Source organism: Salmo salar, chromosome ssa15, assembly GCF_905237065.1.
Source record: "Salmo salar chromosome ssa15, Ssal_v3.1, whole genome shotgun sequence".
NCBI classification, from domain to species: Eukaryota; Metazoa; Chordata; class Actinopteri; order Salmoniformes; family Salmonidae; genus Salmo; species Salmo salar.
The window spans coordinates 20,140,845-20,164,615 of NC_059456.1; the positions used below are offsets into that span (position 1 = coordinate 20,140,845).

Consider the following 23,771-nt stretch of genomic DNA (forward strand, 5'->3'; position numbering starts at 1 on the left):
AATCCTACCCAGTAACTAGAATATGCATATACTTATTATATATGGATAGAAAACACTCTAAAGTTTCTAAAACTGTTTGAATGGTGTCTGTGAGTATAACAGAACTCATTTGGCAGGCAAAACCCTGAGACATTTTCTGACAGTAAGTGGATACCTGATGTGTTGTATTGACTTTAAACCTATCCCATTGAAAAACACAGGGGCTGAGGAATATTTTGGCACTTCCTATTGCTTCCACTAGATGTCACCAGCCTTTACAAAGTGTTTTGAGTCTTCTGGAGGGAGATCTGACCGAACAAGAGCCATGGAACGATGATGTCCCATTAGACACCTGGCGCGCGAGTTCATGTTGGGTACCCTCGTTCCAATACGTTATAAAAGAGTATGCATTCGTCCACCTTGAATATTATTCATGTTCTGGTTAAAAAAGGCCCTAATGATTTATGCTATACAACGTTTGACATGTTTGAACGAACGGAAATATATTTTTTCCCCTCGTTCATGACGAGAAGTCCGGCTGGCTTAGATCATGTGCTAACAAGACGGAGATTTTTGGACATAAATGATGAGCTTTTTTTGAACAAAACTACATTCGTTATGGACCTGTGATACCTGGAAGTGACATCTGATGAAGAGAATCAAAGGTAATGGATTATTTACATAGTATTTTCGATTTTAGATCTCCCCAACATGACGTCTAGTCTGTATCGCAACGCGTATTTTTCTGGGCGCAGTGCTCAGATTATTGCAAAGTGTGATTTCCCAGTAAGGTTATTTTTAAATCTGGCAAGTTGATTGCGTTCAAGAGATGTAAATCTATAATTCTTTAAATGACAATATAATATTTTACCAATGTTTTCTAATTTTAATTATTTAATTTGTGACGCTGACTTGACTGCCGGTTATTGGAGGGAAACGATTTCCTCAACATCAATGCCATAGTAAAACGCTGTTTTTGGATATAAATATGAACTTGATAGAACTAAAAATGCATGCATTGTCTAACATAATGTCCTAGGAGTGTCATCTGATGGAGATTGTAAAAGGTTAGTGCATCATTTTAGCTGGTTTTATGGTTTTGGTGACCCTGTCTTTGACTTGACAAAACATTACACACAACTCTTGTAAATGTACTGTCCTAACATACTCTAAATTTATGCTTTCGCCGTAAAACCTTTTTGAAATCGTAAAACGTGGTTAGATTAAGGAGATGTTTATCTTTCAAAGGGTGTAAAATAGTTGTATGTTTGAAAAATTTGAATTTTGACATTTATTTGGATTCAAATTTGCCGCTCTTGAAATGCACCTGCTGTTGATGGAGTGCACCACGGGTGGCACGCTAGCGTCCCACCTAGCCCATAGAGGTTAACTGCCAGGAGTTCCCGGTTCCTTCCCGCAGAGTTGAGGCGATGGGACTTGAAGGCACATGGATGAAGCTTTTGATCCTGGGCGGACCACTGGGAAAGGATGGCCCCTACTCCCACGTCGGAAGCAATAACCTCAATCACAAACTGACGGGTCGGGTCCGGATGGATGCGGGCAATAGTGAATCACTGCTTCAGATCCACAAAAACCCTGTCCACTGCTGGAGACCATGTGAATGTTACCTTGGGAGAGGTGAGTGAAGAGAGGGGTGCCGCCAGGGATCTGTAGCCCCGAATGAAACTGCGGTAGAAATGAGTAAATCCCAGAAACCGTTGTAGCTGCACCCTCGATGTGGGTTGAGGTCAATTCACCACCGCTCTCACCTTTTCCGGATCTATCTGGACATTCCCTTCAGAGATGACGTATCCCAGAAAGAAGGTGGCGAAGCGGTGGATCTCGCACTTCTCAGCTTTTACAAACAACTGATTCTCCAGGAGGCGCAGAACGACTTGTCGAACATGGAGGATGTGTTCTTGGGCAGAACGAGAGAAAACCCGGATGTCGTTGAGGTAGACTAATACAAAACGATTCAACATGTCCCGGAGCACATCGTTGACCAGGGCTTGGAAGATGACGGGAGCATTGGTGAGTCCAAACGGCATGACCAGGTACTCATAGCGTCCACTGGCAGTGTTAACAGCCGTCTTCCACTTGTCTCCTTCGCATATCCGAACAAGGGGGTAGGCATTCCGAAAGTCCAGTTTGGAAAAGATGGTAGCCCCCTGGAGAGGTTCGAAAACCGAGGATAGGAGTGGTAGAGGGTACCAATTCTTGATCGTGATGTCATTGAGACCCCGGTAATCAATACATGGACGCAGGATCTTGACCTTCCCCACAAAGCACCGGCAGGAGAGGCAGAAGGGTGAATGCTCCCAGCAGCCAGAGAGTCCTCAATGTACTCCTCCATGACCTTGGTCTCAGGGCCAGACAGGGAATATAGCCGGCCTCGAGTTGGTGTGGTGCCCGGGAGGAGGTAAATGGCACAATCGTAACGACGATGTGGAGGAAGGGAGATAGCACGAGCCTTGCTGAAATACTCCAGGAGGTCATGGTACTCTGCGGGAACGGCACAGAAATCTGAGGCCGTACTTAACCCTGGAGGCGGACGTTCCGGGGAAGGCTGCGACGTCTTCAGGCAATGTGAATGGCAGAACGGGCTCAAACCCAGGATGGAACACGTGGTCCAGTCAATATCGGGGTTGTGCTTCTGGAGCCAAGACAATCCCAAAACACAGGGATGTGGGAAGACTCAATGAGGAGAAGCTTTATTGACTCACTCTGGTTTCCAGATACCCACAGATTAATGGGAAATGTTCTGTGCGTGACTCTTCCAATGGATCGGTTGTCCAGTGCTCTGACATCCATGGGAATGGAGAGGAGTTGAGTGGGGATACCTAGTTCCGATACCAGGGTAGCGTCCATGAAACTCTCGTCTGCCCCAGAGTCAATGAGCACCCGATGAGACTTAGACTGGTCTACCCACAGCAGGATCACAAAAAAAGGAGTTCGGGTAATGGGAATTTGAGGGTTCCCAGTCTGGCTCACCAGTGTACTTGTACCTAATGATTCGGGTCTCTTCACTGGGCAGGTGGCTATGTAATGTCCCGCAGCACCACAATACAGACAACTGTTAGAGCTTAGCCTACATGAACGTTCCCTAGGCGATAATCTAGCTCTGCCCAGTTGCATAGGTCCCGGTGTATCAAACTCATCTGTCGCCGATGATTCGCGAAGGAACTCGGGTGGCTTCGGATCTTCACGGAAATATAGCATTCGGGGACTTCCGGATTCCTTCTGAGGGGAGCAAGCAGCAGCGGATGAACGAGTGTGACACAAACAGGACCTCTTCTCACTCCTGCGTTCCTGTAGACGCCCATCAATCCTAATGCTGAAGGAGATGAGGGAATCGAGGTCCAACGGTAACTCCTGACCTGCTAGCTCATCTTTTATCTCCTCTGATAGTCCGTGAAGGAAGGTATCGAATAAGGATTCCGGATTGCAGCCACTCTCGGCGGCCAACGTGCAAAAATCTACTGCGTAGTCTGCCACACTACAGGAGTCTTGACGTAATTCAAGTAGTTTTCGGGCCGCCTCCCTCCCGGATACCGGAGAATCGAACACCTTCCTCACCTCTGCCATGAAATCTTCCAGATGACGACAAATGGTGGTTTGTTGCTCCCAAACTGCCGTAGCCCAGGGGAGCGCCCTTCCCGATTTTAGCGCAATAATATACTCTGTCTTCGACCGTTCCGAAGGGAACGAAGATGGCTGCAGCTCAAAAATGAGGGAGCACTGAGAAAGAAAACCCTGAAAGGTTCATGGATCCCCAGAATATCGCTCCGGAGGAGGTAAGCGGAGTTCTCGGGGAGCCTGGGTAGGCTGTACAAATCCACAACTGGTAGGGGAGTTATTGAGCGACTGGGAGGTCTCCGTTGTGGAATGCTGCCTTTGAGATAACCCACGGAATTGCTCCAGTAACATCTTGAACCACTGGTCGTGGCGTTCCGTCAGCGAATGTAGCCCTTCCATAAGGTTCTGGAGTAGCTCCTCATGTTTTTGAATGGTGACTCTTTGCAGGGAGACAGCGTGACAGAGCTGGTCTGTGTCTGCTGGATCAGTCATGGCCAGTTCGTACTATACCGATACAGGGAGAGACCCAGATGCTGACACGGGAGGCAGACGGTTCGAGTCTCTGATATTTATTATAAAACAAGAGGCAGGCTTGAGACAGGTCGTGGACAGGCAAAAGATTATCAACCAGATCAGAGTCCAGGAGGTACAGAGTGGCAGGCAGGCTCAAGGTCAGGGCAGGCAGAATGGTCAGGCAGTGTCAGGGCATACAAGGGTCAAAACCGGGAGGACTAGAAAAACAGAGATAATGAAAATGCAGGAGCACGGAAAAACACGCTGGCTGACGTGACAAGACGAACTGGCAACAGACAAACAGAGAACACAGGAATAAATACCCAGGGAATAATGGAGAAAACGGGTGACACCTGTAGGTGGGTGGAAACAATCACAAAGACAGGTGAAACATATCAGGGCGTGACATTTTTAGTGATGTCACTAGTTCTGATTAAGCTTCTAGTGATGTCCCTAGTTCTGAAAAAGTTTATATTGATGTCCCTAGGTCTGATAAAGCTTCTATTGATGTCAGTGGTTCTGGTATAGCTTCTATTGATGTCCCTAGTTCTGATAAAGCTCCTAGTGATGTCCCTAGTTCTGAAAAAAGCTTCTATTGATGTCCCTAGGTCTGATAAAGCTTCTAGTGATGTCAGTGGTTCTGGTAAAGCATCTAATGAGAAGATAGATAGCCATGAGAATTGTTATGCAATAATTTGCTTTGCAACTGTTAAATTGTACAAAAGTAAAACTAAACAGATACTGTTGGGAAATTGTATTTTTTTGTATGTCGGTGTGTTCATTTTCAGAAGGGGGTTAAGGGATGTCTCTACTGGGAATGCAGGAGATCCCTATTTAACTCTAATCAGGGTCTGATTTAGACCTGGGACACCAGGTGGGTGATTCCCCTCTAATCAGGGACTGATTTAGACCTGGGACACCAGGTGGGTGATACCCCTCTAATCAGGGTCTGATTTAGACCTGGGACACCAGGTGGGTGATTCCCCTCCAATCAGGGTCTGATTTAGACCTGGGACACCAGATGGGTGATTCCCCTCCAATCAGGGTCTGATTTAGATCTGGGACACCAGGTGGGTGATTCCCTGCTAATCAGGGTCTGATTTAGACCTGGGACACCAGGTGGGTGATTCCCCTCTGATCAGGGTCTGATTTAGACCTGGGACACTAGGTGGGTGATTCCCCTCTAATCAGGGACTGATTTAGACCTGGGACACCAGATGGGTGATTCCCCACCAATCAGGGTCTGATTTAGACCTGGGACACTAGGTGGGTGATTCCCCTCCGATCAGGGTCTGATTTAGACCTGGGACACCAGGTGGGTGATTCCCCTCTAATCAGGGACTGATTTAGACCTGGGACACCAGATGGGTGATTCCCCTCCGATCAGGGTCTGATTTAGATCTGGGACACTAGGTGGGTGATTCCCCTCTGATCAGGGTCTGATTTGGGTGATTCCCCTCCGATCAGGGTCTGATTTAGACCTGGGACACCAGGTTAAGTGCTACCTGGTAGGACAGAAAACCAGCAGGCTCTGGACCCGGTTGGGTATTTAATGTTTAACTGGTTAAAACAAATTGTTGTAATTATACTTAGAATAATGGCTGTTATGATGGTCTGTAGTCTTTATGAATGTGGTGTGTGTGTGTGTGTGTGTGTGTGTGTGTGTGTGTGTGTGTGTGTGTGTGTGTGTGGGTGGGTGTGTGTGTGTGTGGGTGTCTATCTGTGTATCTGTGTGTATGTGCATGTGTGTGCGTGCGTGTGTCTGTGTACTGTATCGGTGTATCTCTGTGTGTGTGTGTCTGTGTGGGTGTCTGTGTGTCTGTGTGGGTGTCTGTGTGTGTTTTATGTGTTACTGAGTTCCCTTGTGAATGGCTGGGCTCTCACTGGCTGTCGGTTAGCCCCTCCCCCTGGTGTCGCTTGCCAACCCCCTTGGCCGCTGTAAGGTCGGCCCCCTCCCAGCCAGCCAACAGCAGCTGTTCCATATTCATCAATCCCCCCCCTTCTTAAAGAGCCCACTCTCTCACTGACTACTTCAGCCATAGTGTGCTGCGCACTCTCACTCTGTTACTCGCTCTCTCTATCCATCTCTCTCTCTCTCTCTTTCACTCTCTATCCATCCATCTCTCTCTCTCTCTATTTCCATCTCTCTCTCTCTCTCTCTCGGTCTATGTCTCTCTCTCTCTCTCTCTCTCTCTCTCTCTCTCTCTCTCTCTCTCTCTAGTTCCTCTTTCTCTCTCCTCTGACGCACTCAACCTGCGGTTTACTACCTGTGCGTAGCGAAGCTTGTCGGGCCGATCCAGAGGTGTTTCTAGTGAGGAGCAGGACAGGACAGAAGTGTGTGAAGAGACTGCTGACAGACTGAACGACTGTTCTCAGGAAGTTGCTCACCTGCCTGCTGTGTCTGTCAGTGATGAGAATGCGACTTGGGAACTGATTCTTTCTCCCTCAGTCTCCTGAAATGCCAAACCTGGACTGACTGATGGATGTTTCTGAACTGTTTGAAATGTTTCAGACTCCCTCTGTCATCACGACCAGTAGGTGCAGAACTTTTCTCTCTCTCTTTTCTATATTATCGATTCACTCATTTTGTTTCAATGTTTTAAGAAAGTGAAAGCGGTAATGTTTTGTCATTAAATGTTAAATCACTGTTTCCTCAGAGTTGACCATTTGCTTTATACATTTATTTAATATATCCGTTAAACTAATTAGGAGAGTTAGGTTGACCTGCACAGTACAAGTAGAACCTTACTTAGGAGGTGTGCCGATCGTCCCACCACTCTCTACATTAGGATCAGGGTTCACCCCCTCGAGGCTCTGGGAGTAACAGTACCCAGATTAATGGAATGATAGCCAAACGACCACTTTACAGCTCTGCCTGCACCTGTTTTATCAAACATTGCATGTGTGTGTGTGTGTGTGTGTGTGTGTGTGTGTGTGTGTGTGTGCGTGCGTGCGTGCGTGCGTGCGTGCGTGCGTGCGTGCGTGCGTGCGTGCGTGCGTGCGTGCGTGCGTGTGTGTGTGTGTGTTTTAATACAGCGCTCGTAGGAAATTAATTTAGATTTATAAAAATGTAATTAAAAAAGCAATACCTTCTGAAATGACATTATCAATTTAGGATAACGACTATTCTCTATTGCTCTCTCAAAATTGACATTAGTTGATATTGACTCTATTTATCCAATAGCAATTGTTGATTCACGGCATTAAAACAGCAGCATTTATGAAGCGTCCTTCCAATACTTTATAGACCTTTCTTGCAGTCAAATTACCTATTGGCGTCATGTGTGTAATTGTATTAATATTTGTTATAATCTCATAATTTATAAACATCTGGTGTTTCTATGTCAAACGTTTTCTTTGTTATATTTCAGTCTCTGTGATGTTTATAAAGTGTAATATTGGGATTAAAAACTCAACATTTTATTCTATTTATCTGACATGGTTCAGGCGTCTTCTTTTTATAATTCCATAACCATGTGTGTGAGGTGTTTACTTTAGTTTCAAAGTAGATTTGTTTAAGACTACCAAGAAATACTCTGTGTGACCCTGATTCAGCCACACTGCAGTAAAATTAACATTTATAAGAAGTACAATATATATTTTCCAGTTAAACAATTATCTACAATTGTTCATATGGTCTTCAGACAGTAACTGTCTACATTTTCTTCCCATTTAAAATGTTAATTAATAAAATATTACAGGAAAAAAACTAGGCCATTAAAATAAGTAAACTGTATTGAAATTGTGGAAGTCACATGGGTAATCCCAATTATATAGTATATTCTAACCTTTGCATGTCTAGAGAGAAGCTCTTTAACTGAACTAAATTATCTCATTACAAGTAATTACAACTAATTAACAAACACAACAGAACCAGACCGGAGTGGTAGAAGACCAAGCAGATGATCCGTATAGCTAACCATAACCTTTGCATGTATCAAGCAGATGATCCGTGTAGCTTACGATAACCTTTGCATGTATCAAGCAGATGATCCGCATAGCTTACGATAACCTTTGCATGTATCAAGCAGATGATCCGTTTAGCTAACCATAACCTTTGCATGTATCAAGCAGATGATCCGTATAGCTTACGATAACCTTTGCATGTATCAAGCAGATGATCCGTATAGCTAACCATAACCTTTGCATGTATCAAGCAGATGATCCGTATAGCTAACGATAACCTTTGCATGTATCAAGCAGATGATCCATATAGCTAACCATAACCTTTGCATGTATCAAGCAGATGATCCGCATAGCTAACGATAACCTTTTCATGTATCAAGCAGATGATCCGTATAGCTTACGATAACCTTTGCATGTATCAAGCAGATGATCCGTTTAGCTAACCATAACCTTTGCATGTATCAAGCAGATGATCCGTATAGCTTACGATAACCTTTGCATGTATCAAGCAGATGATCCGTATAGCTAACGATAACCTTTGCATGTATCAAGCAGATGATCCGTATAGCTAACGATAACCTTTGCATGTATCAAGCAGATGATCCGTATAGCTAACGATAACCTTTACATGTCTAGAGAGAAGCTCTTCAATGTAACTAATTTAACACGTTGAACTAATTAAAGTCATTAGGTCTTACGAGGAGCAGCTTCAGTATAATCAATCAGTATAATCAATCAAATATATTTTATAAATTATAAGCCTTTTTTTTTTACATCAGCAGTTGTCACAAAGTGCTTTACAGATACTCAGCATAAAACCCACCAAAATACAAGCAATGCGGAGGCAGAAGCACTAGGAAAAACTTTCTAGAAAGGCAGGAACCTAGGAAGAAACCTAGAGAGGAACCAGGTTCAGTCCTCTTCTAATCCTCTCAGTGTTATTAAACTCTAGATGGGATGTGCGAGTGATGCTGTCAAGGGAACTGTAGACTGTAGTGTTTCAAACCCTCTAAATCCTCTCTTAACCTGCTTTACTGACACTCACTGACACTTTGGGCATGTATAAGAATAATAACGTACCTTGTTTAAGAACATTTAATACATTAATTCATTTAGAATACATTTTGTATATATATGTATATAATATACTTTTTTAAAATATCGATATAATCATTCTGTGTCATAGTATATTTTCTATTTAAAAAAATAAATACATTTTAACCTTTATTTAACAAGGCAAGTCAGTTAAGAACAAAATCTTATTTACAATGACGGTCTACCACGGCCAAACCCTAACCCGGACGAAGCTGGGCCAATTGTGCGCCGCCTTATGTGACTCCCAATCATGGACGGTTTTGATACAGCCTGGAATCAAACCAGGGTCTGTAGTGATGTCTCTAGCACTGAGATGCAGTGCCTTAGACCGCTGCGCCACTCGGGTATCTGTTGATATCATTTGTATAGTGTGAAATAATCACTTATCTGCTATAGCACAAAATGTCACCTCGTAGATACTTGGTTAGTTACTATGCTTCAAACACAGCAACGATTTGTCTATTTCAGAACAGTACTACCTATATTCTAAAGAAAGTAATTTTACTTAAAATATTTGAGTAGGCTACGCCACAACATTTGTATGTATCTTTAAATACTCTATATGTAATATATACTTTATGCTTTAAATACTCCATATGTTATATATACTTTATGATATATATACTCTATATGGTATTTCTACTTTATGCTTTAAATACTCAATATGTTACATGTACTTTATGATTTAAATACTCTACATGTTAAATATATTTTATGCTTTAAATACTCTATATGTTATATATACTTTATGATTTAAATACTCTGTTATATATACTTTTTCCTTTAAATACTCTATATGTTACATATACTTTATGCTTGAAATACTCTATATGCTACATACACTTTATGCTTTAAATACTCTATATGTTGTATATAATTTATGCTTTAAATACTCTATAGGTTTTATATATATATATATATATATATATATATATACTTTCTTCTTTAAATACTCTGTTATATATAATTTATGCTTTAAATACTCTATAGGTTATATATATATAAACTTTATACTTTAAATACTTTATATGTCATATTTACTTTCTGCTTTAAGTACTCTATATGTTATATATAATTTATTCTTTAAATACTCTCTATGTTATATATACTTTATGCTTTAAATACTCAACATGTTATAAGTATGTATATACTTTATTCCCGCAATGAACGGTTGAACTTTTGATGAACTAGTTTGTAAAATGATTAGGTGCAGTACTAAATCTGTCAGTTGTTGGTCCATAATATCATAATGAGTAATAGGATTACTGTAGGTAGCTAAGTGAGTAGCTGCAACTCCTATACCTGTTTTGCTATTGGTTTAATTACAAATCAACTGAAATTCATTGTGGCTAAACAGTTGTGTGTGTGTGTGTGTGTGTGTGTGTGTGTGTGTGTGTGTGTGTGTGTGTGTGTGTGTGTGTGTGTGTGTGTGTGTGTGTGTGTGTGTGTGTGTGTGTGTGATTTAAATGGGTTTAAAGAGGGGTTGTCATATCACAGATAAGCTGTAATTTCTTTGCTACAGTTATCAATTATAAAACGCTGTGAAACTAATTCGGTGGTTATAGAAACATAACTTATTGGTTTACCCTGTTTCACTATACAGCAATATTCCATTTGTAAATAATGACTACTTGTTTGAGATAATTTGTTGTTGTCGTTTTAATTGAATTCTGCTCAAATTACACAAAACAAAAAACATGATTAAATGGTAATGTGTTTGTTTTTATTACATTCAATCTAACAGATTTATTGCAACAGATTTTCATGTTCTGTTCTGCAACATCTATAATATCATACTAACAGGTTCAGCATGCTATTAAACATCTTCTGATGTATGTTGGAACTGAATTGCATCCTCAGGAGCACGTGCCCCCTCAGATATAGGTGGCACAGGGGCGCGTGCCCCCTCAAATATAGGTGGCACAGGGGCACGTGCCCCCTCAGATATAGGTGGCACAGGGGCACGTGCCCCCTCAGATATAGGTGGCACAGGGGCACGTGCCTCCTCAAATATAGGGGGCATAGGGGCACATGTCCCCTCAGATATGGGGGGCACAGGGGCACGTGCCCCCTCAGATATAGCGGGCACAGGGGCACGTGCCCCCTCAGATATAGGTGGCACAGGGGCGCGTGTCCCCTCAGATATAGGTGGCACAGGGGCACGTGCCCCCTCAGAAATAGGTGGCACAGGGGCACGTGCCCCCTCAGATATAGGTGGCATAGGGGCACGTGCCCCCTCAGATATAGGTGGCACAGGGGCACGTGCCCCCTCAGCTATAGGTGGCACAGGGGCACGTGCCCCCTCAGATATAGGGGGCACAGGGGCACGTGCCCCCTCAGATATAGATGGCATAGGGGCACGTGCCCCCTCAGATATAGATGGCACAGGGACACGTGCCCCCTCAGATTTGTCATGTTCTTGTTTCTCTGTAATAGTACTAGCCACCTAGCAATTTTATGAAGTTGGCTTTAGCTAACGCTGATAGGTTCTCAAGATCCAAAACTCATAACTAGCTATCAAACAAGTAGCTAGACTGTCTAACTATCTTAGCTGGCATGTCTGCTGGACAGGTTGGTAGACTTTAGAAAAGCAAGCAATAACAAAATGTACTGAGTAAGACTCAAATTCCTTTCAAATCTTTTACCCAGAATTTAGCAGAGGCAGAGTAGCATTTTTTATTTATTTTTTATTAAGAAACACCAATCAGGAGGATAAAGACAGCTCAAGAGGTATACTTAGATATGCATAAAAATGTACATGTTTTTTTTTTTCTCCATAGAATTAAGCAAAATTATTATTGCTCTAGATTGAAGGAAAGAGGGGTTTGAAAATGAAAAACATTCTCCAACTTGTAGCCGGGGGGCCTTGCCCCCTTCCAGACCACCCCTCAGCCATCCTCATGTACGTTGTGCCCCCTCGTGTGTGTGTGTGTGTGTGTGTGTGTGTGTGTGTGTGTGTGTGTGTGTGTGTGTGTGTGTGTGTGTGTGTGTGTGTGTGTGTGTGTGTGTGTGTGTGTGAATGATTGATAGACAGTGTGTGGTATTGAGTTTGTCCCTATTTGTTGCGGGGACACTATATCTAATCCCCCTGTACCTGTGTTGCAGCAGAATTAGGTACACACATACCTCTCTATACACTGTGACATGCTGTACCGAATACCGCTTGTCACCAGCAATAGTGACGCTCAGGATGTTTACCTTCTCAGCTTGCACCAATTAACCTACCACTGTTCACCTTTATGCCCACCTTCATGTGTATATATTTAGCAGGCCGTTCCTGTACAGAATCTGACTACTGGGTCCAAAACTGCAGGCACCACATTACTATTGTATATATCTGCAGACACCACATTACTACTGTATATAACTGAAGGCACCACATTACTACTGTATATAACTGAAGGCACCACATGACTACTGTATCTAACTGCAGACACCACATTACTACTGTATATAACTGAAGGCACCACATTACTACTGTATATAACTGCAGACACCACATTACTACTGTATATAACTGAAGGCACCACATTACTACTGTATCTAACTGCAGACACCACATTACTACTGTATATAACAGCAGACACCACATTACTACTGTATATAACTGTAGGCACCACATTACTACTGTATATAACTGCAGACACCACATTACTACTGTATATAACTACATACACCACATTACTACTGTATATAACTGCAGACACCACATTATTATTGTATATAACTGCAGACACCACATTACTACTCTATATAACTGCAGACACCACATTACTACTGTATATAACTGCAGACACCACATTACTACTGTATATAACTACAGACACCACATTACTACTGTATATAACTTCAGACACCACATTACTACTGTATATAACTACATACACCACATTAATACTGTATATAACTGCAGACACCACATTATTATTGTATATAACTGCAGACACCACATTACTACTGTATATAACTACAGACACCACATTACTACTGTATATAACTGCAGACACCACATTACTATATAACTGCAGGCATCACATTACTACTGTATATAACTGCAGACACCACATTACTACTGTATATAACTGCAGACACCACATTACTATATAACTGAAGGCACCACATTACTACTGTATCTAACTGCAGACACCACATTACTACTGTATATAACTGTAGGCACCACATTACTACTGTACATAACTGCAGACACCACATTACTACTGTATATAACTGTAGGCACCACATTACTACTGTATATAACTGCAAACACCACATTATTATTGTATATAACTGCAGACACCACATTACTACTGTATATAACTACAGACACCACATTACTAGTGTATATAACTGCAGACACCACATTACTACTGTATATAACTGCAGGCACCACATTACTACTGTATATAACTGCAGACACCACATTACTACTGTATATAACTGTAGGCACCACATTACTACTGTATCTAACTGCAGACACCACATTACTACTGTATATAACTGCAGACACCACATTACTACTGTATATAACTGTAGGCACCACATTACTACTGTATCTAACTGCAGACACCACATTACTACTGTATATAACTGCAGGCACCACATTACTACTGTATATAACTGCAGGCACCACATTACTACTGTATATAACTGTAGACACCACATTACTACTGTATATAACTGCAGACACCACATTACTACTGTATATAACTGCAGGCACCACATTACTACTGTATATAACTGCAGACACCACATTACTACTGTATATAACTGTAGGCACCACATTACTACTGTATATAACTAGGCACCACATTACTACTGTATATAACTGCAGACACCACATTACTACTGTATATAACTGCAGGCACCACATTACTACTGTATATAACTGCAGGCACCACATTACAACTGTATATAACTGCAGACACCACATTACTACTGTATATAACTGCAGACACCACATTACTACTGTATCTAACTGCAGACACCACATTACTACTGTATATAACTGTAGGCACCACATTACTACTGTATATAACTAGGCACCACATTACTACTGTATATAACTGCAGACACCACATTACTACTGTATATAACAGCAGGCACCACATTACTACTGTATATAACTGCAGGCACCACATTACTACTGTATATAACTGCAGGCACCACATTACTACTGTATATACCTGCAGGCACCACATTACTACTGTATATAACTGCAGGCACCACATTACTACTGTATATAACTGCAGACACCACATTACTACTGTATATAACTGCAGGCACCACATTACTACTGTATATAACTGCAGACACCACATTACTACTGTATATAACTGTACGCACCACATTACTACTGTATATAACTAGGCACCACATTACTACTGTATATAACTGCAGACACCACATTACTACTGTATATAACTGCAGGCTCCACATTACTACTGTATATAACTGCAGACACCACATTACTACTGTATATAACTGCAGGCTCCACATTACTACTGTATATAACTGCAGGCACCACATTACTACTGTATATAACTGCAGACACCACATTACTACTGTATATAACTGCAGACACCACATTACTACTGTATCTAACTGCAGACACCACATTACTACTGTATATAACTGTAGGCACCACATTACTACTGTATATAACTAGGCACCACATTACTACTGTATATAACTGCAGGCACCACATTACTACTGTATATAACTGCAGGCACCACATTACTACTGTATATAACTGCAGGCACCACATTACTACTGTATATAACTGCAGACACCACATTACTACTGTATATAACTGCAGACACCACATTACTACTGTATCTAACTGCAGACACCACATTACTACTGCATATAACTGTAGGCACCACATTACTACTGTATATAACTGCAGACACCACATTACTACTGTATATAACTGCAGACACCACATTACTATAGTGCATTCAGATAGTATTCAGACCCCTTGACTTTTCCACATTTTGTTACGTTACAGCCTTATTCTAAAATGAATTACATCGGGTTTTTTCCCCCTCCATAATCTACACGCAGTATCTCTGTCTTGAGGCTGTTTGATTTGCGTTCGCTAAAATTAGTTATTAGGTCAGTGTGTGAGTCTCCAGTCCCACCCGTGTGTGTGTCACATCTATGCACGCACTCACACACACACACAAGGAGTGTGTGTGTGTGTGTGTGTGTGTGTGTGTGTGTGTGTGTGTGTGTGTGTGTGTGTGTCCATGTGTTAGTGTGTCTGTCTATCTGTGACCACAGCTAGATACATTCTTCTGTCTGTCTGTCTGTCTGTCTGTCTGTCTGTCTGTCTGTCTGTCTGTCTGTCTGTCTGTCTGTCTGTCTGTCTGTCTGTCTGTCTGTCTGTCTGTCTGTCTGTCTGTCTGTCTGTCTGTCTGTGACTGCAGCTAGATACATTCCTGTCTATATGTCTATCTGTGACTGCAGCTAGATTCAACTCCAAAGACCAGGGAGCCTTTTGAAAGCCTCATAAAGAAGGCCATTGATTGGTAGATGGGTAACAATAATCAATCAGACATTGAATATCTCTTGATATCCTTTAGATTTTTCTACAACTTGATTGGGATCCACCTGTGGTAAATTCAATTGATTGGACATGATTTGGAAAGGCACACACCTGTCGTCTATATAAGGTCCAACAGTTGACAGTTCATGTCAGAGCAAAAACAAAGCCATGAGGCAGAAAGAATTGTCCTTAGAGCTCCGAGACAGGATTGTGTCGAGGCACAGATCTGGGGAAGGGTGCCAAAAAATGTCTGCAGCATTGAAGGTCACCAAGAACACAATGGCTTCCATCATTCTTAAATGGAAGAAGTTTGGAATCACCAATACTCTTCCTAGAGCTGGCCGCCCGGCCAGACTGAGCAATCGGGGGGAGAAGGGCCTTGGCCAAGGAGGTGACAAAGAACCCGATGGTCTCTGACAGAACTCCAGAGTTCCTCTGTGGAGATGGGAGAAACTTCCAGAACAACAACCATCTCTGCAGCACTCCAACAATCAGACCTTTATGGTAGAGTAGCCAGACGGAAGCCACTCCTCAGTAAAAGGCACATGACAACCCACTTGGAGTTTGCCAAAAGGCACCTAAGAGGACTCTCAGACCATGAGAAACAGGATTCTCTAGTCTGATGAAACCAAAATTGAACTCTTTGGCCTGACTGCCAAGTGTCACATCTGGAGAAATGTGGTTCCATCCATACGGTGAAGCATGGTGGTGGCAGCATCAAGCTGTGGCAGTGTTATTCAGTGGCAGGGACTGGGAGACTAGTCAGGATCGAGGCAAAGATGAACAGAGCAAAGTACAGACAGATCCTTGATGAAAACCTGCTCCAGAGTGCTCAGGACCTTAGACTGGGGCAAAGGTTCACCTTCCGACAGGACAACGACTTGGCTTCGGGCCAAATCTCTGAATGTCTTTGAGTGGCCCAGCCAGAGCCTGGACTTGAACCCGATCGAACATCTCTGGAGAGACCTGAAAACAGCTGTGCAGCAACGCTCCCCCTCCAACCTGACAGTGGAGAAAGATAGAGAGGATGACAGTGGGGAAAGACAGAGAGGATGACAGTGGAGAAAGATAGAGAGGATGACAGTGGAGAGAGACAGAGAGGATGACAGTGGAGAAAGACAGAGAGGATGACAGTGGAGAGAGATAGAGAGGATGACAGTGGAGAAAGATAGGGAGGATGACAGTGGAGAAAGATAGAGAGGATGACAGTGGGGAAAGACAGAGAGGATGACAGTGGAGAGAGATAGAGAGGATGACAGTGGAGAGAGATAGAGAGGATGACAGTGGGGAAAGACAGAGAGGATGACTGTGGAGAGAGATAGAGAGGATGACAGTGGAGAGAGACAGAGAGGATGACAGTGGAGAGATAGAGAGGATGACAGTGGGGAAAGACAGAGAGGATAACAGTGGAGAGAGATAGAGAGGATGACAGTGGAGAGAGATAGAGAGGATGACAGTGGAGAGAGATAGAGATGATAACAGTGGAGAGAGACAGAGACAGGTTGTGTCAAAGGACAGTAAGCTGTATTCAGACCTATACCGACGCCGTAGAAATGTGTGCCAGCTCAGACCACTAGACTACCCTAGATTACATGTTTTATTTTCTTGAGGGGATAAAAGCAGAAATGTAGTTTAGAACAACCAGTAACATTAAGATGAAGATATGAATTGACAGATGTTTATTCACATAAGAGTAAATGAAGACTGTTTAATGATAAGAGCTTTATTTTATTTGACCTCTAATGTCATGACAAAATAGCAGGTGCAAATGTCCAGTAAACAGACTTCTGGTGTCTTTAGAGAAAAAAACGAAAATAATCTGTAATTCGAACAGTTAATTTGTAGAATTTGAATGATGTGACAGTCTGATTCTACGTTCTATAATAGCAGCTTTACAGCACAGTATTGAGTTCTTCTTATTGTTGTTACAGTATATTTGAAATGGATCTGTCTCAGATATAATGTGCTTTGCCAGTTCTGGGTTAGTTCTGGAAACATCAGTAATATGACAAGGAAAATCCAATACCACAATCAATAGCCTATGGTATTAAATACATTAGTTGTAAGTTTTATCCCCAGCTCTGTTAAATTAAAGGAGATTTTAGGGATATTTTGCATCGTAGGCTAGCCTATACATTATTGTGTGTTATGCAGTGATTTTCTAAAGGCAGTGCAGGGAAACGGTTGACTTGAATACTTAGCATGGCTGGTTGAATCCCTGTAATGTTGTTTTGAATAAAACCATCGGCATCGGTTTCAGTGTTATAGTGTCCCCGGCTAAAGTACAGCTTGGGCTCTGTTGTTCTGATCAGCATCTGATTGGTCAAGAGCTTGGGCTCTGTTGTTCTGATTGGTTAAGAGTTTGCTTCCTCTCAGCTGACCTGTGGCATCTGGTTAATTGTTTGATTACTGGTCTTGGTCTCCCGGAACAAGAGATTTAGAATGGTATTTCTAGCTTACTGATAGTTCAGCTGTTGGTCTGGATAGATGCAGTAGAAATGGCTGGGTCACTGGGCTTGGATAGATGCAGTAGAAATGGCTGGGTCACTGGGCTTGGATAGATGCAGTAGAAATGTCTGGGTCACTGGGCTTGGATAGATGCAGTAGAAATGGCTGGGTCACTGGGCTTGGATAGATGCAGTAGAAATGGCTGGGTCACTGGGCTTGGATAGATGCAGTAGAAATGGGTGGGTCACTGGGCTTGGATAGATGCAGTAGAAATGGGTGGGTCACTGGGCCTGGATAGATGCAGAAGAAATGGGTGAATCATCAGGCCTGGGTCTGGTCTGGTGTAAGTAACAGCAACAACAACCGGTGCCCTGGCCAGAGATTTAGGAATTAGAACTTTAGATTTCTACTGACGGATGGATAGAGCAGGTGGTGGAAAAGTGCTGGTTTTGAGCCGCCCTGTTCCGCCAATCGCAGAGTGACATGTTTATTAATGACAGTAGCTGCTAGCTGGTCTGTGGTGTGGATGGGTACAGTACACACTGTAAAAAAGTTAATCTGAAATGCTTTTTCTGATTGTTATGATCCAAAATTACACATTGGTTTGTTCAACCTATTTTATTCAATTTGTTTGAAATCAAATAATGAATTTGACTGATCAATGTGATGTTTTGAACTGAATGGAAGCTCCTAAATACCACATTCACATTGCAGTGGGCGCAATATATTAGCGACAGCCTAACAGAAGACTTGGTTGTGTGGCCTATTGGAGGCCTGGTTTTCAGTTTGTTCTTTTTTGGCCACCCATGAGAGTGAATGTCATTCCAGGTAACGTGTTCTGTTTTATTTTATTTTATGATTATACAGCATGTTCACGGCAAGCACTGAAATGATATCTGTGTAAATAGTGTGATACTAAAGAGCCTGGAAATGGTTCCCAAGGGCCTCACGAGTGGCGCAGTGGTCTAAGGCACTGCATCTCAGCACTTGAGGGGTCACTACAGACACCCTGGTTCGATTGAAGGTTGGCCACAATTGGGAGTCCCATAGGGCGGCGCGCAATTGGCCCAGTGTTGTCGGTGTAGGCCGTCATTGTAAATAAGAATTTGTTCTTAATCAACTGACTTGCCAAGTTAAATAAAGGGAAAAATATATACATGAGATTGTAACCAGTTAATGTGAAAGTCTTAGGTAAAGAAGGTGTTTGGAGTCATGATTTCATGTGATGAAACTAACTTAATATCTTGATTAACAGGACATTGATTTAATTGCTTGTTAGCCAATTGAAGAAATGTGGATAGGTAATTCCAAAGTGAGAAATAAACTTGGTACAACATGAAAAATGGGATGTATACATATTAGTTTGTATTTGTGTTATTTATTAGGTTTAACAAAAATGGGGAAAGTATGTTGAACGGTAGAAGAAATAGGTCACAACTTGATATACAGGTTTGTTATTATCAAATATAATAGGTGGTATTGAATCATATGTTTGGCTTCAACACATTTAGTCATTTTCTTGTAAACAGTTGTTCTCTTAGGTTGATCCAAACATTACCAGCCTTTAAAAGCACTTCATGGCTACAGACGTGAGTGCTACGGGTCTGTAGTCATTTCATTTGGTGGTCTGCTTGAAACATGTTGGTATTACAGACTCAATCAGGGACATGTTGAAAATGTCAGTGAAGACACCTGCCAGTTGGTCAGCACATGCCCGGAGCACATGCCCTGGTAATCCATCTGGCCCTGCAGCCTTGTAAATGTTGACCTGTTTAAACGTCGTACTCACGTCGGCTACGGAGAGCGTGATCACACAGTCGTCCGGAACAGCTGATGCTCTCATGCATGCCTCAGTGTTGCTTGCCTCGACGCGAGCATAGATGTGATTTAGCTCATCTGGTAGGCTCGTGTCACTGGTCAACTCGCGGCTGTGCTTCCCTTTGTAGTCTGTAATAGTTTGCAAGCCCTGCCACATAAGACGAGCGTCAGAGCCGGTGTAGTACGATTCAATCTAAGCCCTGTACTGACACGTTGCCTGTTTGATGGTTTGTCGGAGGGCATAGCAGGATATTTTATAAGCTTCCGGGTTAGAGTCCCGCTCCTTGAAAGTGACAGCTCTACCCTTTAGCTCAGTGCGAATGTTGCCTGTAATCCATGGTTTCTGGTTGGGGTATGTACGTACAGTCACTGTGGGGACGACGTCCTCAATGCACTTATTGATAAAGCCAGTGACTGACGTGATGTACTCCTCAATGCCATTGAAAGAATCCCGGAGCATGTTCCAGTCTGTGATAGCAAAACAGTCCTGTAGTTTGGCATCTGCTTCATCTGACTACTTTTTTATAGACCGAGTCACTGGATAGAATTGCTGTCGGATTTACCAAATGGAGGGCGAGGGCGAGCTTTGTACGCGTCTCAGTGTGTGGAGTACAGGTGATCTAGAATTTTTTTTCCCTCTGGTTGCACATTTAACATGTTCATGGAAATTAGGTAGAACTGATTTAAGTTTCCCTGCATTAAAGTCTCTGAGTGGTTTCCTGTTTGCTTATTTCCTTATACAGCTGACTGAGTGCGGTCTTAGTGCTAGCATCCATCTGTGGTGGTAAATAAACAGCCACGAAAAGTATAGCTAAAAACTCTCTAGGCAAGTAGTGTGGTCTGCAATTTATCACAAGATACTCTACCTCAGGCGAGCAAAATCTAGAGACTTCCTTAGATTTCGTGCACCAGCTTTTGTTTACAAATATGCACAGACCACCCCCCCTCGTCTTACCGGAGTGTGCTGTTCTATCTTGCCAGTGCAGCGTATATCCCGCTAGCTGAATATCCATGTCATCATTCAGCCACGATTCCATGAAACATAAGATTTTACAGTTTTTGATGTCTCGTTTGTAGGATATTCCTGATCGTACCTAAAAAAATATATCAAATGTTTTAAGATTTATACTTTTACTTTTTGATACTTAAGTACATTTTAAACCAAATACTTTTAGACTTTTACTCAAGTAGTATTTTACTGGGTGACTTTTACTTTTTAAGGTATCTTTACTTTTACTCAAGTATGAAAATTGGGTACTTTTTCCACTACTGCAGTAGAATGGCTTTACTGAAGTGCTCAGTGACTTTCAATGTGGCACCGTCTTCTGATGCCACCTTTCCAACAAGTCAGTTCGTAAATTTCTGTCCAGCTAGAGCTGCCCCGGTCAAATGTAAGTACTGTTATTGTGAAGGGGAAAAGTCTAGGAACGACAATGGCTCAGCCGCAAAGTGGTAGGCCACGCCAGCTCACAGAACGGGACCACCAAGTGCTGAAGCGCATAGTGCGTAAAAATTGTCTGTCCTCGGTTGCAACACTCACTAGCGAATTCCAAACTGCCTCTGGAAGCAACGTCAGCAGAATAACTGTTCATCAGGAGCTTCATGAATTGGGTTTCCATGGACGAGCAGCCACACACAAGCCTAAGATCACCATGCACAAAAAACAAGCGTTGGCTGGAGTGGTGTAAAGCTTGCCGCCATTGGACTCTGCTGCAGTGAAAAGAGTTCTCTGGAGTGATGAATCACGCTTCACCATCTGGCAGTCCGACTGACAAATCTGGGTTTGGCGACTGCCAGGAGAACGCTACCGGCCTGAATGCATAGTGCCAACTGTACAGTGTGGTGGAGGAGGAATGATGGTCTGAGGCTGTTTTTCAAGGTTCGGGCTAGGCCCTTTAATTCCAGTGAAGTGAAAAATCTTAACGCTACAGCATACAATGACATTCTAGACGATTCTGTTTGAGGAAGGCCCTTTCATGTTTCAGCATGACAATGTCCCTGTACACAAAGTGAGGTCCATACAGAAATGGTTTGTCGAGATTGGTGTGGAAGAACTTGACTGGCCTGCACAGAGCCCTGACCTCAACCCCATCGAACACCTTTGGAATGAATTGTAACACAGACTGCGAGCCAGGCCTAATCGCCCAACATCAGTGCCCGACATCACTAACGCTCTTGTGGCTGAATGGAAGCAAGTCCCCGCAGCAATGTTCCAACATCTAGTGGAAAACCTTCCCAGAAGAGTGGAGGCTGTTATAGCAGCAACCGGGGGACCAACTCCATATTAATGTCCATGATTTTGGAATGAGATGTTAGACGAGCAGGTGTCCACATACTTCTGTAGTATGTGTACGTTCTACAGGAACACAGTCTGTCAAGGACTGAATACATCAAGCTGCTTGAAACCGCAAGCCAATATTGAAATAAAATTGTTAACTGATTTTCAGGGTTGAGATATAAACATGTTTCATTTTGCTGTGTACACTATTTACTGAGTTAAGAAAATGTGTTCAAATGGAAATTAAGTGGAGTTTGTTGAACACAATACAAAGCTGAGTCATTTACGCACCTGAACAAAATGCAAAGCTGAGTAATTTACACACCTGAACAAAATGCAAAGCTGAGTAATTTACACACCTGAACAAAATGCAAAGCTGAGTAATTTACACACTTGAACAAAATGAGAAGAAAAGATAAGCCAACTTACACTAGTCATACAGTCCACTCACACACACACACACACACACACACACACACACACACACACACACACACACACACACACACACACACACACACGCACACACACACACACGCACACACACACAATCTACGTGTCAGACGTGAAGGGAAGAGAATGCAAGGGTTCTGTTCATGTCGATGATAGAACAAGGACAGGACACTGTCATACAGAGATTAATGAACTCATTTCATGCATGGCTCCTTGGCTCTCCTGTACAATGAGTGAGTGTGTGTTCCAGTGTGTGTGTGTGTGTGTGTGTGTGTGTGTGTGTGTGTGTGTGTGCGTGCACGTGTGTAAGTGCATGTGTGTGTGTGTACAGCGTTGTGATTTATGCCTTGTTCTGCCATAGCAGCTTAACCCTTAACAATCAAATGTGCTCTCTTTGGATAAATACATAGTGTGGTTAAACCGAATAGGCGGGATATTAACCCTTCGTGTCTCACTGGCTTAGTAACACACATAGATCAACTGTATTAGCCCACAGAGACAAAGTATATAAGGCATCAAAACACAGAAAAGTACAAAACAACAAAAAGCTTCCAGGAAAAGCAGTATCTTAAAGTCAACATGGTGATATTTAGACAATCCACATTACTACATTTAAAAAAGATCAAATTATACCCGATGATTCCCAATGGTAAACCCACTGATATACCCACTGATTCCCACTGATATACCCACTGATTCTCAATGGTAAACCCACTGACATACCCACTGATTCCCAATCAAATCAAATCAAATGTATTTATATAGCCCTCCTTACATCAGCTGATATCTCAAAGTGCTGTACAGAAACCCAGCCTAAAACCACAAACAGCAAGCAATGCAGGTGTAGAAGCACGGTGGCTAGGAAAAACTCCCTAGAAAGGCCAAAACCTAGGAAGAAACCTAGAGAGGAACCAGGCTTTGAGGGGTGGCCAGTCCTCTTCTGGCTCTGCCGGGTGGAGATTATAACAGCACATGGCCTAGATGTTCAAATGTTCATAAATGACCAGCATTGTCAAATAATAATAATCATAGTAGTTGTCGAGGGTGCAACAAGTCAGCAACACAAGAGTAAGTGTCAGTTGGCTTTTTCATAGCCGATCTTTGAGAGTATCTCTACCGCTCCTGCTGTCTCTAGAGAGTTGAAAACAGCAGGTCTGG

General features: G+C 42.5%; 1 protein-coding gene across 1 annotated transcript in view; it reads left to right on the forward strand.

The window, feature by feature from the left end:
• The first annotated feature begins 6,244 nt into the window (after window positions 1-6,244).
• Window positions 6,245-23,771, forward strand: part of LOC106571038 (steroid hormone receptor ERR2) — a 166,373-nt gene continuing 148,846 nt past the window's right edge. The window contains exon 1 of the mRNA XM_045695538.1: window positions 6,245-6,602. The gene's annotated coding sequence lies outside the window, so the exon portion shown is untranslated. The remainder of the gene's footprint in view (window positions 6,603-23,771) is intronic.